Source organism: Mirounga leonina, unplaced genomic scaffold, assembly GCF_011800145.1.
Source record: "Mirounga leonina isolate KUSES-001 unplaced genomic scaffold, KU_Mleo_1.0 Mir_153, whole genome shotgun sequence".
In the NCBI taxonomy this organism is placed as follows: Eukaryota; Metazoa; Chordata; class Mammalia; order Carnivora; family Phocidae; genus Mirounga; species Mirounga leonina.
The window spans coordinates 25,577,035-25,600,223 of NW_023270387.1; the positions used below are offsets into that span (position 1 = coordinate 25,577,035).

The 23,189-nt window shown below is 40.4% G+C and overlaps 1 long non-coding RNA gene across 1 annotated transcript in view; it reads right to left on the minus strand.

Annotated features, from left to right (window-relative positions):
- Positions 1 to 23,189, minus strand: part of LOC118013406 — a 49,328-nt gene that overhangs the window by 992 nt on the left and 25,147 nt on the right. The window contains exons 2-5 of the long non-coding RNA XR_004680005.1: positions 14,874 to 14,982; positions 14,278 to 14,338; positions 2,844 to 3,026; positions 2,423 to 2,718 (exon numbers count right to left, since the gene is read on the minus strand). This is a non-coding gene — a long non-coding RNA (uncharacterized LOC118013406). The remainder of the gene's footprint in view (positions 1 to 2,422; positions 2,719 to 2,843; positions 3,027 to 14,277; positions 14,339 to 14,873; positions 14,983 to 23,189) is intronic.

Below are 23,189 nucleotides of genomic sequence, written 5' to 3' on the forward strand. Positions count from 1 at the left end.
CGAGGGAGGAGGGTCAGAGGGAGAAGCAGACTCCCTGCTGAGCAGGGAGCCCATCTGGGACTCGATCCCGGGACTCCAGGATCATGACCTGAGCCGAAGGCAGTCGCTTAACCAACTGAGCCACCCAGGTGCCCTATCCCACACATTTTTAAGTTCACATTTAAGATTTATCATGATGCCACAAACAAACTCTTCTTTAACAGTTGGGAATTTTACAAACCTCCATTTTCTCCTTGAACTTGTGTTTTTGTTTTTTTTTTTAAAGATTTTATTTATTTATTTGACAGAGACATAGCGAAAGAGCGAACACAAGCAGGGGGAGTGGGAGAGGGAGAAGCAGGCTTCCCGCGGAGCAGGGAGCCCGATGCGGGGCTCGATCCCAGGACCCTGGGATCATGACCTGAGCTGAAGGCAGACGCTTAGCGACTGAGCCACCCAGGTGCCCCTGAACTTGTGTTTCTACTCCACTTCCCAATGTAGTTTTATTCAAATATATTTTTTGGCCTAAAAGTCTTTTATAATCATCCTATCATATATCTCTACAGCAAAAATAAGTATATGAATTGAAAATTTGTTTTTAAGGTTTTTTGAGCCAGTAAGTCTCAATGTTTAAAAACTTCTGAATAATTATAGTTAGCAGTAGTAGTACTACTACTGCTATTATATACTACAGTAAAATTCAATGGAAATGGATCATTTAGGGTTAAAGATGTTCCTATTCCTATATTTTTTAAAAGTACTTAAATTATGCATTGCCATTTTTCATTATAGATGTAAGTTTTGAGAACTCTTGTTCATATAAATGCATAGATAGGGATGGAAAGAGTTTGGGGTAGCAGTGTCCCTCAATTCTTGGAATGCCATCTGAATTGTTTGCAAAAATAATGTGGATCTATAATCAAAGGTTTTGCTGTTATGTTGATGAAAGCAACACAGTGGAAGCTGATTGCCTTTACAGAGGATTTGTTTTCCAGTCTTAACGTCCTCTTAATTTGGGGGAACAATACCAGAAAGGTTTTTATCAAGGCTCATTAGGATGTCAATTAATTATTCATGTTCCTCTTTCCTTTGGCTTCTTGTTTACCCAGATATGTTCTGGAAAGGATTGGAAAGAGGAAATATTATTAATTTCAATAGACCTTTGCAAATACAAATTTTTTAAATGTAGGCTATTATTTTATCATGTGCTCTAATATATGTTTGTCAAAATTTCCTATCTGTGCAGCTTTAGCTCCTTGTGGACAATATCCAGCACATAGACTTGTGGCCAACCCTCCTCAGACCAATACCTAAATCAGATTATTGCAGTCAGAAAAATTCTGACTTCATTTTTGAACTCAAATAAGTTTCCTTGAAACAGTGTGACAATCATCTCACTTCTGAGTCCTGGTTCTTACATAGGCATAAATAGCCTTTGTCTGACCTTGTTGCCTAGATGAAGTAAGGTGCCTCCACCTCCAGGATTGTGTAAGGACATTTCCTTTATGTCTGAGTTGGGGGACTCTCCTGGAGAGATGTATTCTAGAACTGTCTCTGTGTGGTGCCCAGAAGATTTTCACACCTAGTAAGCAACACACCCTAGTAAGCTTCAGGATGGGTGAGAGGCACACAGATTTTCTAAAAGCATGAAAAGGGTGGCTGGGAAAAATAAAGAGTTGAGAAATGGGAATTATAGAAGGTAGGGGTATTTGTAGGCAGAAATAATACAGATGTATTTATCTGTAACTTGAGAATCTGAAAATCAATTTCCTTTAAAACTGTCAATGCCTGAATAGCCCCTGGAAATCTTTTCATGTGTCCCTGTTCAAAGAATACCAATTTAAAAACAACTCTTGTTTGTAATTCATCCAGCTCTCTTCCAAGCTTACAGAACCTACACTTTTTAGCTCCAAGAATGTCCCAAAGTGAAGATGCCCTGAAGCCCACAGACTGCATTGTAATTTTCCACACAGATTCCCTTCCCAGAATATCTGAAGAAGGGTAACTGGCCCTCAGGATAAGTCCTTAAGGGAAGTTGGTAAGGGAAATTGAGCAGCAGGCTGTTTCCATGACAACCAAACAAATTGTGTATTTTATAGAATCGGTTTTGCTACAGCTGTTAGAATTTCAACCTATTGAACACTCGTTTTATAGGTATAGAAACTGAAGCTAGAGAGATGGGTGATTGATATTCCCCCAATCTGACAGCTAGTAAGTGGCAGAGCTGGGGATGGAAGTCAAGGCTCTCAATTCCTAAAACAAAGGCAACCCCTGGATAAATGAAGCATTGATTAGCATCACATAGACAAAACAAAAGGGTTGGCTGGCCATATTTTTCACCTTTTACCTTGCTCCCCCAGTGTCTTTTAGACACTGTTGTAGTTTTTCTTTTCTTTTCTTTTCTTTTTTTTTTATCTGAGAAGCCAAATGGTCATATACTTACCTGGGGTTTTCAGAGGAATCACAGATAGAGATGACTGGAAGGTTTGTTGTTGTTTTTACTATGACTTTCCCAAGAATAAGTTTCTCAGAATCTTTATCACCTTCCAAGTGGCCTCAGAATATCCAGGATTTCTACTGGACTTGGGCTGGACAGGGGTCTGAAGGTGAAGTGCTTTTCATTATTCTAAATTGCAGGTGCTTCAAAATAAATTTCTCTTAAACCTTGAGCAAAGATAATTTCATCCCTGGTCTTTTCTCATTTCATTCAGATTTGACTGCTTATTCCCCACTTCACACCTGTTGGAAATTTCAGAGGATCAGAGCAGGCCAGCCAAGACCAACTCCCATTTAAAGACTCCAGTCAGCTGCACTTGATTCAGAAGTAAGCCTTCCACAATTCTGGGAGAGGCCAACATAAATACCTGTGTTGAATGGGACTCCATATGTTGGTGGGGAGAAGCACCTTCCCATCATTTCCTGCTTGGATATCATCACTGCCCCACTCCCCTATCTGACATGATCCTGAGATGCATCTGTGGAATTTAGCATAACGGCACATCTAAAATGGTCTCTGTGAAGGGTGCCGATGAATCAAGTCTCTACAACTAGAGGAAAGCAGAGAAATGAATTACTGGTGAATTTAGGAAGAGTACAGGGTTCATCAGTGTAATCAGAAACCGTTTAAATACCCAAATTAGCAATCTTATTTCCTGAATCCATGGGGGTAATTACTTCTTTTCATTTTAGAAATGCCAATAATAAACCCTTTCAAAAATAAATTCAAGTAACTTTGCAAAAGAAAATAAGAATACAGATGGATATGAAACAATGTCTAGAGTCTAAAAATATTAGTATGAGTAGGGATTTTAGGACTCATCTATAAAATAGAGATAGTATGCATACTACCTGGGATTTTGGTGCAGAGGAAATGTACTGAATGTGAAGCACTTAGCCAGAGCCGTGCATACACACTATTATTTCCTTGAATTCAGTGCCATCATCTTATAGATGAAGCTGATTTATATCTGGTCAGAAAGCTGCCAGTGAACAGACCCATGTCCTTTAGACTGACACCCAGAATAGAATCCTTTCTACTTCTTGTGCTTCCAATGCCCAGCCAGGCTAAACCAGCAAGCACATTTTGGCTCAACCTCCTCAAACTCTAGCAGATGCTGAGGGAGGTGACACTTTCTCAAAGACTTCTGGCACACATCTGTCACGAAAAATTGCTTGAGGTTGCTGAATGAGTCCTGTGGAAGCTTTGGTTTCCACCAGAGCCTCTCTCTCTTCGTATTGGTTGGCAAATTGCTTTCATACCATCGTGAGGCCTGATTAGAGAGGTATTGGCCTAGGGGCATAGGACATAGTTGAAACACATATCAGGGTCTTTCTGGAGGAAGGTGGTAAAAATAGATGATGATTTTAAAAAAAGAAGCTATGGAGCCTTCTATCTTATACTCCAAATTTCCAGAAATCTTGCTTACAATGGATATTTATTTTGGCCTTTCTCAGTTTCCTCTTTCTCCGTTTTATATCAGAATTAAGATGATCTGACTGAGGGGAGAATATTAATTGGCAAAGCATGGAGATGACTGGTGAGGTTTATCCTTCTGGAGTTTCTACTGGCAGCTGAGTAACTGACAGAAGCAGGAGTCAACCAGTTAATTCACGCACTATTACAACTTTGCACAATAACACACAGATGCTATAACTTTTCTTTACCTTAAAACGAAGTCATTAAATACAGTAGTTAAATAAATGTATTTTTTCTAAGTATACTTAGAATACCTTATTACTAATATATTCTTTCAAATTAACTGCCTTAAAATTGATGTATCTTTCTCCCTCCCATTAATTGGATTTGGCTATCTTCATAGCATTGGATCCTATCTACTCTAGTTTATGTTTAGTTGCTATTTATAAAATTCCTTTATTCCTTTATGTTAGTTCTTTTTTCTTTCTTCATTTCCCCCCGTATTGTTCTATACTAAAAGAACATACATTTTGGGGGGCTGGAAAGGGAGGCTGAAGGTGCTTGTTCAGCCATAATTATCCAATCATGGGCACTTATTCTTCAGGGCACTTATTCTTCAGGACACACTCCATGCCCCCTTTGATATGTATATTTATATTCTTTATCTATATCTATGTATATGAAAGCTGTAATATGTCACATGGATACACTGTGTACATATTTGATTTTGCATTCTGCTTTTTATTTTCTAGGGGTCAGTTGAGGCCTCCCTGCCTCTCTTGAGATTGGGCAAAATTAGCAGGAACTTCCAAATTCCACTGTCTGTGGATTTCCAAAGTTCTCCCCAAAATTTTCTGAATTTCTGGGGAGGGAGCCGAGTGGAGTTTGTATTCTTTTTTTTTTTTTTTTTTAAAGATTTTTATTTATTTATTTGACAGAGAGAGAGATAGCGAGAGCAGGAACACAAGCAGGGGGAGTGAGAGAGGGAGAAGCAGGCTTCCTGCCGAGCAAGGAGCCCGATGCGGGACTCGATCCCAGGACCCTGGGATCATGACCTGAGCCGAAGGCAGACGCTTAACGACTGAGCCACCCAGGCGCCCTGGAGTTTGTATTCTTAAGGTCTCTTCTACTTCCTGGGTGACATCTTTCCTGCTTATAACTTTGTCTTCATTTATAGCCCATAAAACTCTATTTATTCTGTGATCAAATAGACCAGAAAAACCCCACTTATAAAAAATAAAAGTAAGCAGGGAAAAAGACATTTCTGAACATTTTGAAGGGTAAGGAGAAAGGCTACTAAATTGGGTGTATAGTATAGAAATACAACCCCAAGCAGAAGAGTGGAGCTCACCATTCTTAAAATGTGCTTTAGCCATACTATCCCCAGAAAATTTCACTGGCTTTCATCCCAGCACAAACCTTTTGCCATCTTCTTGGCTCCTTTTTTCCTTCCCATTTGAGAACAAAAACTATAAATTCTTCTCATTTTACATGGAGCATCTTTCATCTTTCTCTGGTATGTTAGCACTTAACCCAAGGAAACTTAGAAAAGTTTTGTCCTTCTCAGGTGTCTGGCTGGATCCATTGGAGGAGTGTGCAACTCTTGATCTTGTGGTCATGAGTTTGAGCCCTGAGTTGGGTGTAGAGATTACTTAAATAAATAAATAAATAAATAAATAAATAAATAAATAAATAAATAATTTTTTTAAAAAGTAAGTTTTTTTCCTCTCAAATAAAGACAATTCTTTATGCAAGAGGAGTTCTTGTGCTACCTCTGTGAAGGTAGCTTTGTTTACAACTAATACTATTATTTATACTTATGGCATGTTTTATATTTATATCATGTATGACTCACATATTGGCTATTTTATATAGATTTGTATAAAAACTATACACAGTACATATACACTATAGCAGAAGTGATTTGTATTGCAAGTTCATTGGGATTCTTGGCTGTTCCTCTGATTACAGAGCAGGTATTTTTTTTTTTAAGATTTTATTTATTTATTTGAGAGAGAGCAAGAGAGCACACAGGAGCAGGGGGTGGGGAGAGGGAGAAGCAGACTCCCTGCTAAGCGGGGAGCCCGACTCAGGCTCCATCCCAGGACCCTAGGATCATGACCTGAGCCGAAGGCAGACACTTAACCAACTGAGACACTCAGGTGCCCTTGGGCAGGTATTTTTGAAGAATGCTTATCTTCTCTCTCTGAACCCCAATGGGGAAATAGGGTGGGCACCCGGGGTTGGGCAAGCTGGGAAATGGCAGGATTCAGGCTCCTTGAACTAGAACTGAGGATTTTCCTCAAGTGATTAAGAACAGAAAGAGCCAATGGTAAGTCTGAGGCAATAGTCCTTACAGAGTCCCAAGGGCCACACTGGTTGATAAATCCAAATATTGGAAATAAGTCCCAAAAATGTGTGTATATGTGTGTGTGTGTATCTTGCGGGAGAATTTGGGAGACAAAGCCAAGAATTATGGGCCAGGCAGAGGTAGAATGGAATGAAAGGATGCTGAAGCATCAACAATTTGCCTTTTCAGATAATATCCTCTTGGCATACAGAACATGGGTCCATCCCTCCTAGGGACACACAGATATTTTCTTGGGCACCCTTTTGTCCATAGGAAGCCACTGCTTCTTTGCAGTTTATTGTTATCAAGACTCATGGCATCCTGCTGTTGTCTTAGCACACACCTTTGTGAACATTGTCACTACAAGTGGTATTAAATTGTTGGATTCTTCCCAGGGATTTTCCTGGGGAGCAAGTTGTATTTTGAATCTCATGGGAAAAAAGGTACTCTGACTTGAAGGTTGACTGAAAAGGCAGTTTATACCAATTAAGTGTGTTTTGTTATGTAGGATATATCCCCACTATACAATTTGTAAATCATGAAACTCATGTATTAGCTTCTACCGGAATGCTATATTAAAGCATTTATTAAAAGACTCTCTTTTTTAAAAAATTTTTTTATTGTTATGTTAATCACCATACATTACATCATTAGTTTTTGATGTAGTGTTCCATGATTCATTGTTTGTGCATAACACCCAGTGCTCCATGCAGAACGTGCCCTCTTAAATACCCATCACCAGGCTAACCCATCGTCCCACCCCCCTCCCCTCTAGAACCCTCAGTTTGTTTTTCAGAGTCCATCGTCTCTCATGGTTCATATCCCCTTCCGATTTCCCCCCCTTCATTCTCCCCTCCTGCTATCTTCTTTTTTTTTTTCTTAACTTTTATTGCATTATTTGTTTCAAAGGTACAGATCTGTGATTCAACAGTCTTGCACAATTCATAGCGCTCACCATAGCACATACCCTCCCCAATGTCTATCACCAAGCCACCCCATCCCTCCCACCCATCCCCACTCCAGCAACCCTCAGTTTGTTTCCTGAGATTAAGAATTCCTCATATCAGTGAGGTCATATGATACATGTCTTTCTCTGATTGATTTATTTCGCTCAACATAACACCCTCCAGTTCCATCCACGTCATTGCAAATGGCAAGATCTCATTCCTTTTGATGGCTGCATAATATGCCATTGCATATATATATAGCACCTCTTCTTTATCCATTCATCTGTCGATGGACATCTTGGCTCTTTCCACAGTTTGGCTATTGTGGACATTGCTGCTATAAACATCATGGTGCACGTACCCCTTTAGATCCTTACATTTGTATCTTTGGGGTAAATACCCAGTAGTGCAATTGCTGGATCATATGGTAGCTCTATTTTCAACTTTTTGAGGAACCTCCATACTGTTTTCCAGAGTGGCTGCACCAGCTTGCATTCCCACCAACATATGTCGTTTCCTGACTTGTTAATTTTAGCCATTCTGACTGGTGTGAGGTGGTATCTCATTGAGGTCTTGATTTGGATTTCCCTGATGCCGAGCGATGTTGAGCACTTTTTCATGTGTCTGTGGGCCATTTGGATGTCTTCTTTGGGAAAATGTCTGTTCGTGTCTTCTGCCATTTCTTGATTGGATTATTTGTTCTTTGAGTGTTGCGTTTAAGTTCTTTATAGATTTTGGATACTAGCCCTTTATCTGATATGTCATTTGCAAATATCTTCTCCCATTCTGTCGGTTGTCTTTTGGTTTTGTTGACTGTTTCCTTTGCTTTGCAAAAGTTTTTTATCTTGATGAAGTCCCAATAGTTCATTTTTGCCCTTGCTTCCCTTGCCTTTGGCGATGTTTCTAGGAAGAAGTTGCTTCGGCTGAGGTCGAAGAGGTTGCTGCCTGTGTTCTCCTTTAGGATTTTGATGGACTCCTGTCTCACATTGAGGTCTTTCAACCATTTGGAGTCTATTTTTGTGTGTGGTGTAAGGAAATGGTCCAGTTTCATTCTTCTGCCTGTGGCTGTCCAATTTTCCCAACACCATTTGTTGAAGAGACTGTCTTTGTTCCATTGGACATTCTTTCCTGCTTTGTTGAAGATTAGTTGACCATAGAGTTGAGGGACCATTTCTGGGCTCTCTATTCTGTTCCATTGATCTATGTGTTTGTTTTTGTGCCAGTACCATACTGTCTTGATGATGACAGCTTTGTAATAGAGCTGGAAGTCTGGAATTGTGATGCCGCCAGCTTTGCTTTTCTTTTTCAACATTCCTCTGGCTATTCGGGGTCTTTTCTGGTTCCATACAAATTTTAGGATTATTTCTCCCATTTCTTTGAAAAAAGTGGATGGTATTTTGATGGAGATTGCATTGAATGTGTAGATTGCTCTAGGTAGCATTGACATCTTCACAATATTTGTTCTTCCAATCCATGAACATGGAACGTTTTTCCATTTCTGTGTGACTTCCTCAATTTCTTTCATGAGTATTTTGTAGTTTTCTGAGTACAGATCCTTTGCCTCTTTGGTTAGATTTATTCCTAGGTATCTTATGGTTTTGGGTGCAATTGTAAATGGGATCGACTCCTTAATTTCTCTTTCTTCTGTCTTGTTGTTGGTGTATAGGAATGCCACTGATTTGTGTGCATTGATTTTATATCCCACTTTACTGAATTCCTGTATGAGTTCTAGCAGTTTCGGGATGGAGTCTTTTGGGTTTTCCACATAAAGTATCATATCATCTGCAAACAGTGAGAGTTTGACTTCTTTGCCGATTTGGATGTCTTTTATTTCTTTTTGTTGTTTGATTACTGTGGTTAGGACTTCCAATACTATGTTGAATAGCAGTGGTGATAGTGGACATCCCTGCTGCATTCCTGACCTTAGAGGGAAAGCTCTCAGTTTTTCCCCATTGAGAATGATATTCGCTGTAGGTTTTTCATAGATGGCTTTTATGATATTGAGGTATGTACCCTCTATCCCTATACTCTGAAGAGTTTTGATCAAGAAAGGATGCTATACTTTGTCAAATGCTTTTTCTGCATCTATTGAGAGTATCATATGATTCTTGTTCTTTCTTTTGTTAATGTATCACGTTGATTGATTTGCAGATGTTGAACCAACCTTGCAGCCCAGGGATAAATCCCACTTGGTCATGGTGAATAATCATTTTAATGTACTGTTGGATAAAAGACTCTCTTGATCTTGTATTTTAGCTGAGAAATTATTTACATGATCTTTTTAAAAATTATTTATATCTTTACTGACTATAAAGATGATATATACTAGATACATACAAGAATACATAGATATTTTAAAGGTTGAAATTCCCCCATAATTCTATCCCTACAAACCTACTTCTAAAAATCACCATGAACTGTTGGTTATATATATTTACACTTATATTTATAATTCATTCTGTTCTGCAACACAAATTTTTAAAACTGAGTGATGTATCTTAGACATTTTCACATCAATGCCAATAGATCTACTTTATTTTATTAGTGGTTGCACAGTATTTCCTTGTGTCAATACCATAATTTTATATCCCATTCATCCCTACTGAATATTCATATTAGACATAATCTTGTACTAACTATATTTTCACCTATTCATTCATGAAGTATTCTCGAGAGAAAATGGCATTTTTGGGTTAATGAGTATGCACCTTTAAATTTTAATATATGCTACAAAATATCCGGCAAAAATGTTGCACCATGTCACACTCTCACTGAATTCCTGTTTCCTCACTTGTCACCAGCATTGACTGCTATTCAACTTTGTAATCCTTTGTCAATATAATAGGCAAAAGGTAGAATGTTTTAAAATTCCTATTTATTATTATTAAAATAAATATCTTTTTGTATATTTGTACTTCTCTTGTCTGAATTCCCTGTTTATACACTTTGCTTATATTTTTATTGGGTTTTCTATCCTTATCATATGTATTTTTTAAAGATTTTATTTATTTATTTATTTATTTATTTATTTATTTATTTATTTATTTGAGAGAGAGAGAGAGCGCACGCCTGCGTGGGCATATGATTGGGGGGAGGGGCAGAAGGGAAGGGAGAGAATCCCAAGCAGACTCCACACTGAACACGGAGCCTGGCATGGGGCTGGACTTCACCACCCCAAGATCATGACCTGAGCTGAAACCAAGAGTCAGCCACTCAACCATCTGAGCCACCCAAGTGCCCCTCATATGTATTTTTAAGAGTTCTTTTATTATCATAGAATATTCACCCATTCGTTCATTTAATGAATATGGAGATTTTATTATGTTCCAGATATTGTAGTAACTTCTAGGGAATGTAGTGGTGAATAAAATACTCATGGTTTTTGACTGCATGAACTAACAGTGTAGAAAGAGACAGACATTAAATAAGTAAACAAATATATCTAATTATAAAGTACTTTATGCATTTATTCAATAAATTGTTGAGCATCTGCTAAGGGCAGAAACAAGGGAGAACAGGGGAGAACAAGAAATAGAGTTCTTGCCATTAAGTAATTTATGGTAAAATTGTCATTAATTCTACATGCTGATATAAGATTATTTACCACCAGGAAGATCTGACCAGAAGGCTTCTCTGATGAAATTATATTTGGGCTGAGAAATGAAGGATGAGAGGCACTAGAGAAGGGGGAGAGGCATGTGCCAAGGCCCCATGCCAAGAAGGAACATGGAATATTTAAGGAGTGGGAGGAAAGCCAACAAAGTTGAGCACAGTAATTAAAGGAGAGAGTAGCCTGGGATAAGATTAAGTGTGAACTGGGGCTTAATCATGCAGGACCTTAGGGGCCATGATAAGATTTTAAGCAGATGAGTGACATAATCTGATTTATAATTAAAAGGAAAAACACTTGCTTTTCTTTTCCACTCTACTCTTCAGGTCTTTGACACCAGATTGGGGTGCAGAGGTCCCACACCAACCAATTCTCTAACTCTCCAGATACTAACTGGGTGTCTTAAATTTAACTCAATACAACACTAACCGGATTTTTTGTAGACCTCCCCCCACAAGGCTAAAGGCTTGTCCCATGAGACTGCCCCCATTTCAGATGCCCATCAAAAGTAGTAGGTCCCAAGGTTACCCTCACTTTTGTTTGATTTGGCTACAAATTGGGGGTTCCCACAACCCTCTCCTAATTTGCTGAAAAATCTCACAGAACTCAGGGAGCATCTATGTTTATTAGTTTTTTAAATAAAGAATATGATAAAGAATACAAATGAAGAGGTAAGGGGATGAGGTGAGGGATGGGGAAGGGGCAAGGAGTTTCCATGGCCTCTCTGGGCATGCCAACCTCCTAGCATCTCCATGTGTTCACTAACTCAAAAACTCTCTGAACCTATACTTGAGGGGTTTTTATGGAGGCTTCATCATGTAGGCATGATTATTAACCCAATCTTGATCTCCTCTCCCCTACCTAGACAACGGAGTGTGAGGCTGAAGGTTCCAAACTTCTAATCAGGTTTAGACTTTCTGGTGACAAACCTCTATTCAGGAGCTCACTAAGAATTGCCTCATTAGAAAAAAAGATGCTCCTACCACCTAGGAAATTCCAAGGGATTTAGGAGCTCTCTGCAATATGCCCCTGTCACTCAGGAAACTACAAGAGTTTCAGGAGCTCTGTGTCAGAAATCAGGGTAAAAAAAAACAAATATTAGAACAAAAGATGTTCCTAGCATCCCTAAAACTTGGGATTACAAGGATTTTAGAAGCTCTGTGTCAGGAACTGGGGATATATATATATATATATATATATATATATATATATATATATATATAATTATTTCACAATAATCTCTACAATCCTGACTTCTGTAAAGAGAATTGATTATAGGAAAGCAAGAGTGCATATAAGGAAACCAATTAGGAGGCTTTGAAATAGTCCAGTTGAGTAATAATTATGGCTTGGACTAGAGACTTGGCATGGAAATGGAGAAAAGCCAACATAATTAAGATGTTTTTTGGAAGTAGAACTGTTAAGATTGGTGATATTGTATATATGAAAGAGAAGGAAAAGTCAAGGATAACTCTCAGGCTTCTGGCTTGAGCAACTGGATGGAGATTAGTGTCTTTCATTAAGATGAGAATGATATGGAATCAAGAGTTCACTTTTGGACATGTTAAGCTTGTGATAACTGTAAGAAATAATGGTAATATCAAATGAACAGCTGTATATATACACCTGGGTCCTGGAGTGCAGGAAACTCTGGGCTGTAGATATAAACTTTGATATCAAAACTATATAGATGACATTTGAAGCCTTGAGGATGGATGCCATCATCTAGGAAAAGGGTGTGAATAGAGAAGAAATCCCAGGTCTGAGTCCTTGGAATGTCAAATTTAAAGATTGGGTAGAAAAAGAGAGATTCCCAAAAGGAATCAATAGAAAGGTAGTCAGAAAAATGGGAGGTGTCATAAATGCCTAATGTAACGTGTTTCAAGATAAATGGAGTGTGCAAGTATGGGGTTAGGTATACAGAGGGGAGATACTGAGAAGAGGTTAATATTGACAGCAGAAGGTTCTGCACCTCTAGGGTCAGACTATGAACCCAAAGATCAGAATGGTTGCCATTGTGGAACATCTAATTGGGGAGAAATGAAGACCAGAGGTGAAAGGGGAAGATCAGAGAGTGGTAGGGTCCACAGGTTAGAGGTTTCAGTGAGGTCAAAGGGTATTTGCCACTGGGGGTATGTGATCAAATGAATGGAAAGCTGGAAGATGGTGTCCCAGAGTAGGGTGTTTGTATTCATGATTTTGAAGGTGGTCGTTCTGTTGACAGCAAGGTCCAGAATGTGACCACTGTGTGTGGTTGAAGTGAAATGGAGGAAATATCACTAGATAGAAGACCATGAAAAATCAGAAAGGCCAGAGTGTTGGATTGGTGGTTCTCAGGGATGTTTAGATCACAGAATGAGGACAGGAGTGAAGTGGGAAAGATGCTGAGCCAGGCTTAAAGACTGAAGGGCAGTGACTAGGACTTCCCTGGATGAGAACACCAAGTGGGAGGCAGTATTGCCAGATGGTGCAAGCATCAGAAAAGCTGGTGTGTGCAAAAGGAGGGCTTCCCTGTTGTCACAAAGTTGCAAATAGGCTAATGTAGCAATTTGGCTCAAATCTCCTGATGTCTGCTTTCCAAGGGGCCAGTGGAAAAAGGAAGGAGGAGAGACAGTGTTTGGCCCGTGACCGGATGAAGAGAGTGACAGAATGGAGAAAAGAAGGACCAAACAACTTCATCAAGTCCTGCAGTTGCATCTGGCAGATGAAGACCAAGATGTTCCTGAATTTAATTATCAGAATGTCGAAGGTGACATTTGAAGAGCAATTCCAAGAGGTGAGTGGGAGTCATGAAGACTCAAAGGTGGGTACTCCATCTAGGAACTTGGTGGTAATGGGATGGGGAGAGTTGTCACTAGAGGGAAAATCTGTTTTAGGAATAGTATTTTGCTGTTTGCTTGGGGACTACTTGAAAGACAGTTGACCTCTGAGCCAACATCTCTCCTGGTTTTCTTCTTATCTCATTGGCCACTCCTTAGTTTTCATGAAAAAGCGAAGGCTGGAAGATACAATTGGAGGGTTGGAGAGACATTGTGAATTTTCCCAAATCTGATTCTCTAGGTTACCATCTGGCCCTTGGACAACTCCTAGCCAAAATGGGATCAGAGATACAAAAAAGAAAGCAGATGGAGGAGTGGATGGAACAGCATTCTGCATTCTCATACTTCCTCTCTCCTTCTCTCCAGAACACTTGCTCTGAAAAATTATCCTTAACATAACATACTGCGAGACAGCTATTTAGAGTACAAAACTACTTTAATGTTTGAAAATAAAACAGGATAGAATAAAATGTTGGCTTGAGAGTTTAGGGTGGGGGAGTTGGGAATTGAGATTTGTATCCCAAATTCCTTACCACATTTCTTACAACATCCAAACCAGAGTCCAAGCCCCTAGGAGCTAACCATACTAATGAGAGTCTCTCCATTGCTTAGTTTCTGAATAGTGTTTAACAGTGAAGCAAATTTGGAAATCATACCTTTTTTCTTTATGGAGTAGTAAAATGACCTCTTTGGAACAGGTGGGTTGATGAGTATAAACTAGAATAGAAGTATAAAAGAAAGGCAACATGGTCCAGAGTCTGGGCCATATTTTTAAATGGTATGAATATTCTATATGCAAGGTCTAGCAGCATCATAGGCATAAGCAAAGAAATCAAAATGCTAAATTTTCTAAAGCAAGAGGTGACCACTCACTCATGCAGTTTGTCTTAGAACAAATGTGTCATTCATAGTGACCTGTGTGAAGTGAGGTTGAAGGTTGATTTCACCACACCTAGTGTGGAGGCCCTCAGTCACCTGCCCATATGAGAGGGTACCAACCCCCCTGCCCCCCCCCCAAAAAGGTGAATGAGAAACAGCTGGATAGAGCCTACTCTTTAATCAATGTTTAAGGAAGATGAGAGCAAAGAGGTCATTCTCTCTATCTGGATGCCTCTCTATTTCTCCCTTGATATTCAGGTCATTAAAGTCTCTGAGTTCCCTGTAGAGTCTTTTTTTTTTTTTTTTTGTGACAACACTAAGAAATACTGACATACAAATTGTGTAAGGCAGAGAGGGAGGGAGAGACACCAACCTTTTTCTCTCCTCCTGCCCTCCTGTCTCCCACTGATGTCCCCATGGCTGAATCCAGCCAGAACCCTGCTACCACAGGACTTTGAGAAACAGCCTGCAGTGGTCGGCCCCTGTGATATAGAGCAGATGGGGAAAGGAGAGGATGAATGAATTGACAAACAGGCCCAGGACTGGCACAAAGACACATGGTGTCATTATTTAATTTCATTTAGGATAGCTTAACTACTGTGAGTTTTCAACAGATTCTTACTCTGCCTTTCATTTCTTCCATCCTAGGGCTCATCCCTTCTCAGCTTTGTTTTCCTTCTACTTCTGTTCTTTTCAAAATTTCTTGATTAATAAAGAAGTCAAACCCTTGCCTTCCGGCAGACAGGTTCATTTCTCAATTTCTGGGGAAAGCTACTTTGAACCTAAGAATGGATAGGGAATGCATGAAAGGCACAAAGGTGAGAGTCGCCTCCACCTCATAGAGCCTGTGTTCCCCATGCCAAGCAACACCAGCTCAGGTCTGGCTGACTCATGAGATGACCCAGGAAAAAGTGAGGAAGGAAGATGCTTAAGCAGAGGAGACTATCAAAATGGTGAAGAAAATGAGGGTTGGCTTCCCATTGCTGTCCAGTGCTTCTCTGCTCTTTCTGTACCCCTTCCCATCAGCCCCAGTCCCAAGGGAAATCCAATGCTAAACCCAACAGGCATGCAAACAAACACAAATGAAATCTCTGCTTTGAGGTGAGACTGTGCACCATTCATGCCTTACTATGAGTTTAGTTCAGTATTCCTCTCTTGGGGGTACATACATTTAAAGTTCATTTCAAATTATGAAATGAAATGTCTTCTATGCACATAAATGAACACTAGGTGTGGGGAGTCTATTTCACTTGCCTGTCTGCAGACAGGTACTGGTATGGAAGGGGGAGAGTGTGAGAGGGAGGCTAATGTGGACCATAACAGGAACAGGGAGTCAAGTAGCAAGGAAAGTCATGCATCCTACCCTAGTGGCCTCTGGGTTGTAAGTCAGAGGTCTTTTAAGATCTGATAATCCAGATGGAGTAGGATAAGAAAATGAGATCAGAAAGGCCCTAGTGAGACTTAGATGAGGTTGAAGTACAGAGTGGCTACAAACCATGCCATTCAGGGCTGCCCAGTGAGCTGAGTCTATCCTGAGAGCCAGAGCTGGCTTGGGAGCCAAGGAAGGCATAGGAGAAAGAAATAAAGGAGCTAAGTGATAAGGTTGTATAAAGAAAAACAGAAGGGAAAAACATTGCCTAATCCAAAAAGAACACACTTACATTTTGATTTCATGTAATATACTTCCTGCTCCCCAAAGAGAATTCCCTACCTCCCCCATGCTATGTGATCCCAGGCAGGGCTAAATCCCTGAGCCCTGGTCAGAACAACTTCAGAAAAACATCTGTATGGATTTTCTGGCTTTCCCTTAACAGAAGGGCCAGCTCAGCTCCTCCAGGGCCTTGTGCAGCAAAGTTGCTGACAGGCTGTGCAAGCAAATGCAAAGATGGTTCTTCCTCTGCTAAAAAGGGGCTCTATTCTTCCAGACCTAGGCTGCAGAGCAACTGATGGGGGTAATAGCAGTTTGGGTTAGAAGTGAGGAGCTTGAGTGATGAAGACCTTAAACTAGACCCTGCCCTGGAGAGAAGTCAATGAAGCATACAGGGCCTGCCTCACTTTTTGCTCCCTGCAAAGGAAAGTGGCCCAGGAGATTCTTTCTGCATGAAGCGCCTAAGGGGGTCTGGGTGAGACCCATCCTACTGCCTGGGTCATGGTGGGACCAAGAAATAAACTCTGCTCAAGGGATAAAATAAACCAATCAAATTCTGCCTTGAGAACTGTGGTGCATCCAGAGAGGGTGGGTCTGTCAGGCCCAGACTCTGTCCCAAATATCAGTAGTCTATGCTGCCAGCAATCCATGGAACCTGCTTACAGGTGATACTGCTGAATTCTAGAGAGTTGTATGCTATACAGCTTCCTATGCTGTAGCATTCCCAAAGGTAATTTGAGCATCCTTACAGTTTAAGATACACTAAGATGATCTTTTCTTCTTTCTTTTTCTTTTTCTTAAATTTCCACTGTGAGGTGGCATTAAGCTACTGAAGCTTCTTTAGCTCATCTTCCTCTGTTTATATGCCTATCAGTGTATCTATATCAACTTCTAAAATGCTTTCTTTGCTTTAACACCTTAAGCACTTTCTTAAATGTAACAACTATGAGGAATTGGAGCAGAAACTCTGCAGAACACTCTAGATGGTTCTCTCCAATCAGTAGTATTTTTCAGAGAATCGCCATCTTGTTGGCATGGAACCCTCAACCGGGTACCTTGGCCCAGCCCACTCTGTCCTGAGTGAGAGCCCACTAAGCAAGTTTCTTCCCTTAGCCTTACATCATCTGCCTCCCTGGCAGTGAGCAAGTGGGTGTGACATTCAGAGGGCCTACATACTTGTAATCTTGACCTAAGTTTGCCTTGATATGACTTAGCCACTCATGCTTTGGAAGAAAAGTGTTCCTGGTGAGAAGGCCAGCAGTGGAAATTGAAGTGATTTACTCTGAGAACTTGTCTAAATGTGATCTCTGTGGTTGGCTTATATGCTGGTGGATCCCAGGAGCTAAGCTTCTCTCGTGCTTCTTCCTATTTCCGTCAGAGGAAAACAAAAAATTTGGCCATATTTATACAGCATAAGAATCACATTTAGGTAATAATTCTAAGACATATGACTAGAAGACTAGTGATAGCAAAGAAATGGCAATTAAGGATGAACAGTAGATTACAGATGTGGCCATGAGATGGGTTCCTGAAGGTCACTCCATCCATTCTCCTGACTCCACCTATCCTGAGATTTCCAGAGAGAGAAAGAGAGAGAGAGAGAGATTGGAGTAAGCATATTGCTTTTAAATAAAGAATCTACTTTTCTTTAAGTCTAATTGATTAGATCTTAAAGGAAGGATTTATGTTCATATGAATTGTGCAGAAAGGAATGTTAACAATAGGCAGTGTGAGACAATATGTAGACTGAGATCATAATTCAGAGAAGAAAAGTCTTTCCAGAAGGGATTAGCATACACTACAAACTCTTCCAGTCACAGGAAAGTACTTCTAAGTACTAGAGTTCTCTAGTGAATGTACTTGCAGTTAATAAATAATCCATTGTTTGTCTCTCATTGATAATAATAGAGATCTGAAGTGCTGTGAATCCACACCTTGCTGGGTTTCCAATTCGGCTATGTAGAGCACAGTTATTCAATCTTAGCACTAATGACATTCTGAGTTGGATCATTTAGTGTTGGGGAGTGGGGCTGGTTATTTGCATTGGAGGATGTTTAGCCGCATCCCAGCTTCTACCCATGAGATATCATCTCCCACTTGTGGCAATGAAAAAGGTTTCCAGAAATTGCCAAATGTTTTGGGGGGATAAAACCCCTCCTCTCCACCATATTGAGAACCACTGGTGTAGAGGAACAACATCTTTTTTCTCTAATGTTTCACAACAATTAAGTTAGCTCTTTGGGGACAAGAGACGTCATTCCCAATAATGCTAACCACCATCAGGCTGAGGAAAGCAGAGAAGTGCTAACCACGTGTATGCCTGAGTTAATGATTCCAATCTGGAGGGTGAAGGGTCATCATGGCAGCAGTGACTCCCACTCTGACCTGAGCACGCAGGTTTTCAGTGAACAATCCTGATCACATGTTGAGTGGGCTGGATCCTGCTGAAGCTGTGAGAAAATATAAATTCTGGATTCAAAACATAAAAAAAAGACTCTTTGGCAATAGGCAGCAACTAGAGCAGAGATGAATAATGACACTGTCTGCTTAGAAGAACCGCTCCTATTTTTGTAGGAAAGAAATGTCCATGTGCTGAGACAGAGGCACAGGGGAAAATGCTATCTACATATAGAAAATTCTCCCCAAACATATGATGTTATCCCAAGAGCTCTGAATGGAGTGATATAACATCAAAAATAAACCAAAAAGAAACAAAACAAAACATAAAAAGCTCTTGGCTATGTAGACATAGCTGATGTTTGCTTTACATTTAAAAAAATGCTTCTGTGGTCAATAACATCTGAACACTGTTGGGTGAGGTAACCCCGGGGTTGCCATGGAGATGTGTTTTCCAGTGGTGTCTGCATCATGAAACTTCACTGCATTGCTTCTCATCTGCAGCTGAACGCCTGGATATTGAGGGAAGAGAGTCATGCACAAAATTAAGTCATACCCTAAAAGAGAGCAAAGCTGTGGCAACAGGGAGACTCTTCAAGCTCTTTCTGTCTGTGGACTCCAAAGTCCCATTTGTGCAGAATGAGACCAATTTGGGGTCAGAGGTTGTTTCTGAGCATGCAGTGAAGGTAAGACAAAGTGTGAATAGTTGAATATGCATGAAAACTGGGCATGTCAGACCCCTCCTACTGTTACTCAAGTCCAAAGGGGCATCTGCTTTGAACACTCTTCCTTTGAAGTGGAAGCTGGCCCCTGTTGCCAACATTCTGGGTTTCCAAAAGAGGAGACATTTCTGTTGCCACAAATAGACTAGAAATGCTTTTGAGAGTAATATTTGGCTGGATTTGTGGACTATGAATTCTACTGGAATAAGATTCATAAGCAGTCAGCCTTGGTGCCTAACCCATAAATATCTCACAAATTCTAAGAGGGCTCAGCATGGGTGTTTTCCACAAGGTGTGATGGCCAGGGTGACTCAGGACAGGTGTCTACACATTTTTAGATGAAACTCTGGCTCTCATTCCCAATGGTGTTCTCTCTAAGGATGGACTGGATCAGTCTCTGACAAGTGATGTCTCATGGTTAATGTATCTGTTTCCAATAAGCCAAGTTTTATAGTCTGTCGGTGGGCTGACGGCAAAGTTATAAAAGGTGATCTCATAAAAGAGAAACATAAGTGGTTGACACACCACATTGTATCTGTGTCTTTCTGTGCTCTGACAGCTGGACTGACCCTCATTTACAGCAAAAGAGGTGACATAAAACCAGAATAATAGGATTTTAATTATAATGGGGATTTCTCTGCCCCATGGGGCTTTTGAGGGTGAGGACTATTGTGTGACTTATGGTTTCCAGGGAAATATATTTTCCTGTGCCACTGCTGAGATGTACTTTGTAAATGTACCAAGTACCGAGTACCACTTTCCAAAAGGAAAAATGCAGAATGGAATGGTGTCTGGCTTCTTTAACAACTGGAGTGAGAACTGATAAAATATTGAAAGAAAGAAGAAAGAAGAAAGAAAGAAAGAAAGAAAGAAAGAAAGAAAGAAAGAAAGAAAGAAAGAAAGAAAGAAAGAAAGAAAGAAAGAAAGAAAGAAAGAGAGAAAGAAAGAAAGAAAGAAAGAAAGGAAGAAAGAAAGAAAGAAAGAAATAGACTTCAAACTAATACTCTCTAAGCTTTCAAGACTTCACCTAATCACAGGATTTGCCTGAAAATATGATGGCTTCAGTTTTCATTTTATGGTATGTCTAGTTGTTAGGAGAGATGGAAAAAGAATAGCTCATTTTAAAAATAACTCGAGTCCTGAATACCCACCCCATTTGGGGTTCAATTCCACTTTGCAACCTGACCAAGACATACTTCAATCCCAGGTTTCTCTACTTCTTTTCAAAATTTTATCCCATCCAATGTTCTAGCTAGGGATGAAAGGGAGAGACTCACCCATCACTTGATGCAGAGACAGACCATCCATCATCTATCTAAGGCAGGGACAGAACCACTGAAACCCTGAAGAGAAAACAATTACCTGTAAACCTACGCATGGGTGGGAAAGAGTTTCTCTCTTTTATGTGCTTCTTCTCCTCTCTCTACCAACTGGCTCCCTAACTCTCAGCTCCCACATGGCCAATTTGAACATGACTTTTGATGACCCAGCTTTGACTTAACCACAGTGCACTCTTCATTTCACCTCTGCCACTTAATATCTGAGTCCCCAAGATGTGCCACCCTTCATTTACCACAGTGGCAGCTCACCTTTCCAGGATAGACAACCATAGAGCTTTGGCAGCCTATAGACCAGCTACCATAGGTGCTTTGCTTGCCACTCAGGCCAGGGAGTGAGGGCACTGCAGGGACATAAGAAACGTGCTGCCATGGCAGCCAAGTGTGTAGGTGGAGCAGGTTCTTGGAGGAGCGGTGGTCTGTAAGTAGAGATCAGTCTCTTCCTTAGTCATTGGAAAACATCCATGATCTGATCCATCCATGATAGACACTACTCCATCCGCTCTAGGATTCAATTCCAACTTACCCTTCCAACCTTCCTTTAGCACAAATGAAGCCCTTGCTGGTCCATGCGGACCCCTCAGCTCTTTTGCTTCTATGGTTTTGTACCCACATATGAAAAGTCTTCCACATTTCCCAGCCCCTTTCAAGGCCCATCCTTCTTGTAACACTTTTTCTGGTCCTGACTAACTGGGGGGAAAAGAAAGAAGACTACATTTCCCTCCAATCCCTCCAAGCATGTCTTGTTGCACTGTAATGTTGCAGCTCTTCCTATCAAAAAGTGGAATCTATTTTTCCAAACTTTGAATCTTGAACTAGGCCATGTGGCTTGTTTAAGCCAGTGGAATATTAGCAAATGTGACATAGGGTGGGGCTTGAAAAGTGTTTGAGCATCAGGCTTTCCTTCTTGCTGATAGGAAGGGTTTTCCACCAGGAGAGTGAGGCTACACTATGCATCTGTAGGACAAGAGGTCATAGGTAGGGAGGCCCCAGCCTCCACAGGTAAGTGAGGACAGCCTAGATCATCCAGCACCATGGAGCCAACCCAACAGAAGAAATGCCTGGCCCCCCACAGAATTGTGAGAAATAATAAATAGGTGGCTTCTGAGCCACTAAATTTTGGAGTGATTTGTTATGCAAGAAAACAAACTGTTGGACACTTGGGACGCCTGGGTGGCTCAGTCGGTTAAGCATCTGCCTTCGGCTCTGGTCATGATCCCAGGGTCCTGGGATTGAGTCCCACATTGGGCTCTTTGCTCAGTGTGCAGCCTGCTTCTCCCTCACTACCCCCCGCTCCCCATGCTTGTTCTCTCTCTCTCTGACAAATAAATAAATAAAATCTTTTAAAAAAACTGTTGTACCATCCTGTCACATTCTCCTAAGTTGGAATCTCTACTTTTTTGAGTCCCCATGGTATTTTATCAGGATCTTTCACTGGACAGTTGTCACTTTCTACATTTTCTTATGATCATTTATGGAAATACTTAAAATCTATGGGAGAATAAATTACATGGGGACTAAATTCTTGCTTGATTCAATTTTATATTTTGCCCTGTCCTCACTCCCACAGTATCTAACTAAACTCTGATACTGAGCAAATACGTACAAGTGTTTGTCTGTAGACCGAATCAGTGAAGGAGGACCAACATGGAACAGTGAGTAAGAACACCGATTTTGGGATTTCTGGGCTAAAAATCACAGTTCCACTACTTATTAACTATGTTTCCCCGGGCAAGTTATTAAGCCATTTTATTTTGCCTCAGATTCCTCATCTACAAAAGGGGGATAATAGCAGTACCTATATCATGGAGTTGTTACAAGGATTAAATGAATTGACATAAATTTTTGGTCAAATAAATAAGTGAGAGGCTTTCAGAGCTGCCTCTAGTGCATCCAGCATGCCAAGGCCACTCATTGTCATCTCCATTCTCCACTCCCACCAAATGTCATCTTCTTAAAAATAATTAACTAAATTTTTGTTGACCTATAATTGACATATAACATTGTATAAATTTAAGGTGTGCAACATGTTGATTTGATACATTGATGTATTGCAATATGATTACCACCATAATATACCAAATGTTAACTTGAGCCTCAGCTACTAAGTAACAGAATCTAACTGACAATCAATTAATCTAATAATCCAGCATGAGCAGAGATGGCTGGACTCTCCCAGGCCTTTCTGCCCACGTTAGAGAAGAAGGAAATTTAAAAGGAGATAGTTGTTAAAAGCCTGGCCTTTGGAGCCATTTGGACCAAGGTGAGTCCTTGTCTACCACTTACTACTCAGGTGACGCTGGGAAGATATCATACCTCTCTGAGTCTCTATTGCTTCATCTACAAAATAGGGGTAATGATATTTCCTCCACAGGGGAAGTATGGGCATAAGTGTGCATGGCTCAATTAAGAACATCTTCTCCCCCCTCCCCTTATTATTACTGCTACTTCTTTCTCTACTACTATGGTCCTGGCTATGTGGTCTTGCCTATCTCATGTCATGGATATCAGCCAAAGGCCCCATTTTAAATTCAATTAAATTAAGGACTGCCTGGAAATGCCATCTTCATCTCCTGTAACTAGTT